Source organism: Schistocerca cancellata, chromosome 2 (assembly GCF_023864275.1).
Source record: "Schistocerca cancellata isolate TAMUIC-IGC-003103 chromosome 2, iqSchCanc2.1, whole genome shotgun sequence".
Taxonomy (NCBI): Eukaryota; Metazoa; Arthropoda; class Insecta; order Orthoptera; family Acrididae; genus Schistocerca; species Schistocerca cancellata.
In genome coordinates, this window is record NC_064627.1 from 936,538,929 (window position 1) to 936,541,964 (window position 3,036).

At 46.9% G+C, this 3,036-nt stretch overlaps 1 non-coding gene across 1 annotated transcript; it reads left to right on the forward strand.

Annotated features, from left to right (window-relative positions):
- The first annotated feature begins 2,712 nt into the window (after positions 1-2,712).
- Trnat-ugu (transfer RNA threonine (anticodon UGU)) lies at positions 2,713-2,787 on the forward strand. Its single transcript has one exon. It is a non-coding gene; the product is annotated as a tRNA-Thr (tRNA).
- Positions 2,788-3,036: the final 249 nt, after the last annotated feature.

The window sequence follows — 3,036 nt, forward strand, 5'->3', positions numbered from 1 at the left end:
TCATACAGCTGGCAACCTGAAAAAGAAAAAGTCTGCACCAATTACGAGAGACAGTCATGAAATCAGTACATATGCAACTAATTGATGCATTTTGTAAACAGTGTAAAAACTGTAATGGGCAGACCAGTGTATGCATCTTGTGGTATAAGAGAACTCATGCAGAAAGAGAAGAACTGACTGACAATGGTACAATATACTGATACATTTGTGGTGGAAGGAGGGAAAAAAAAGTTGAGAGGCGGCAGGCCATTCTCTCCAGCTATCTCCCATTTTACTTTTACTCACAAGACTGTCACACAGGATAATTTTCTTTTTTTTTCATTACCACATTCGATATATCAGCTTGAATGAACACAGTATGAACACACTGCGGATTTACAGAAACGACTCCTTACTTTCCTGTCTGCTCACACGATCAAGCTTACTGCAGTGATTGCCGTCATCTTATCTATTCCTTAACTCTGCGTTGGGGACAAGAAATGACACCACATACATAATTACGATGATGATTCCTTCAGTGCAGATGAACACCGAGCTGGAACTCTTAACGAAGACTGCGAGTAGCTGCTAATGAGCTGTGGCACTACCATCAGCAGCGTGTGGTCGGCCTGTAAGTTGAAAATATGGGTCTGACGGTTGGCGAGGCGGGTAGTTCGTGCAGTTGCGTGACCACTGTGTCCGGAAATCTTTTGTGACTTAAATTTACATTCGATATTAACTAACTTCTGTTTTTGAGAAATGATTTCCTAATCACAACCAATCTACGTTCTACACTACTGGCCATTAAAATTGCTACACCAAGACGAAATGCCGATGATACACGGGTATTCATTGGACAAATATATTATACTAGAACAGACATGTGGTTACATTCTCACGCAATTTGGGTGCTTTGCAGTTCATCAAGAGTAGTGACTGGCGTATTGTGAGGAGCCAGTTGCTCGGAGACCATTCACCAGACGTTTACAATTCGTGAGAGATCTGGAGAATGTGCTGGCCAGGGCAGCAGTCGAACATTTTCTGTATCCAGAAAGGCCCGTACAGGACCTGCAACATGCGGTCGTGCATTATCCTGCTAAAATGTAGCGTTTCGCAGGGATCCAATGAAGGGTAGAACCACGGGTCGTAACACATCTGAAATGTAACGCCAACTGTTCAAAGTGCATTCAATGGGAACAAGAGGTGACCGAGACGTGTAACCAATGGCACCCCATACCACCATTCCGGGTGATACGCCAGTATGGCGATGACGAATATAAGCTTCCAATGTGCGTTCACCGCGATGTCACCAATCACGGATGCGACCATCATGAAGCTGTAAACAGAACCTGGATTAATCGGAAAAAATGACGTTTGGCATTCGTGCACCCAGGTTCGTCGTTGAGTACACCATCGCAGGCGCTCCTGTCTGTGGTGCAGCGTCAAGGATATCCGCAGCCATGGTCTCCAAGCTAACAATCCATGCTGCTGTAGTCCGCAGCTCGTGGTCGTGCGGTAGCGTTCTCGCTTCCCACGCCCGGGTTCCCGGTTTCGATTCCCGGCGGGTTCAGGGATTTTCTCTGCCTCGTGATGACTGGGTGTTGCGTGATGTCCTTAGGTTTGTTAGGTTAAGTAGTTCTAAGTTCTACGGGACTGATAACCATAGATGTTAAGTCCCATAATGCTCAGAGCCATTTGAACCATGCTGCTGCAAACGTCGTCGAACTGTTCGTGCAGAGGGTTGTTGTCTTGCAAACGTCCCCATCTGTTGACTCAGAGATCGAGACGTGGCTGCACGATCCATTACAGCCATGCGGATAAGATGCCTGTCAGTTCGACTGCTAGTGATACGATGCCTTTGGGATCCAGCACGGCGTTGCGTATTACCCTCCTGAACCCACCGATTCCATATTCTGCTAACAGTCATTGGATCTCGACCAACGCTAGCAGCAATGTCGCGATACGATAAACCACAATCGCGATAGGCTGCCATCCGACCTTTATCAAAGTCGTAAACTTGATGGTACGCATTTTTCTTCCTTACACGAGGCATCACAACAACGTTTCAGCAGGCAACGCCGGTCAACTGTTGTTTGTGTATGAGAATCGGTCGGAAACTTTCCTCATGTCAGCACGTTGTAAGTGTCGCCACCGGCGCCAACCTTTTGTGAATGCTCTGAAAAGCTAATCATTTGCATATCACAGCATCTTCTTCCTGTCGGTTAAATTTCGCGTCTGTAGCACGTCATCTTCGTGGTGTAGCAGTTTTAATGGCCAGTAGTGTATATCATCTCCACTGCAACCATAATCAGTTACTTAACTGCCCAAATACGATTGAAACGGTGTAGCTAGCGAGGAGCTTGGTATGGTGGCAAATGCCACTGACGCATGTAAGATCAAACTCATTTCACGAACTTAGTTATCGGTAAGCACTTCTTAGGAAGTGTATACTTATATGGATATGGTGTCTGTTCTTTCGGACATGTCCGAAAGAACAGACATCATATCCATATAAGTATATAGTTCTGGCAATACCGGCCATGACCTTCTTCTTCTGTGCGGATGCACACATATTCCCCGAACTCTTACGGGACTTCGTAAGAATGTCTTCCACGAGTAATGAGTGTGTTGGGGTGGGACATTACGAATGTAGTGTGTGGACATACAAGGTGAGAATGTGGGTCTTGCGGGAGGCGTGCGCGAGATAGTCTCTGCAGACGCGCTATCGTCTGTGCCCTCGGTGGCTCAGATGGACAGAGCGCCTGCCATGTAAGCAGGAGATCCCGGGTTCGAGTCCAGGTCGGGGCACACATTTTCACCTGTCCCCGTTGATATATATCAACGCCCGTCAGCAGCTGAGGGTTATTAATATAATTCTTGTTTCTTAAGAAGTGGTTTAAGTGAAGCATAGAGTACAAGCCCCCGTGGAGCACAGAATAAGATGCTCGCTAAGACAGTCCCTATGTTTCTGCTGCTACATCCCGCATGTGTGTCGGCAGGGTGAAAAGCAGGAGGGTGGAACCAAGGCCGTCTTGCAATCCGAGCGCCGTATTTCCC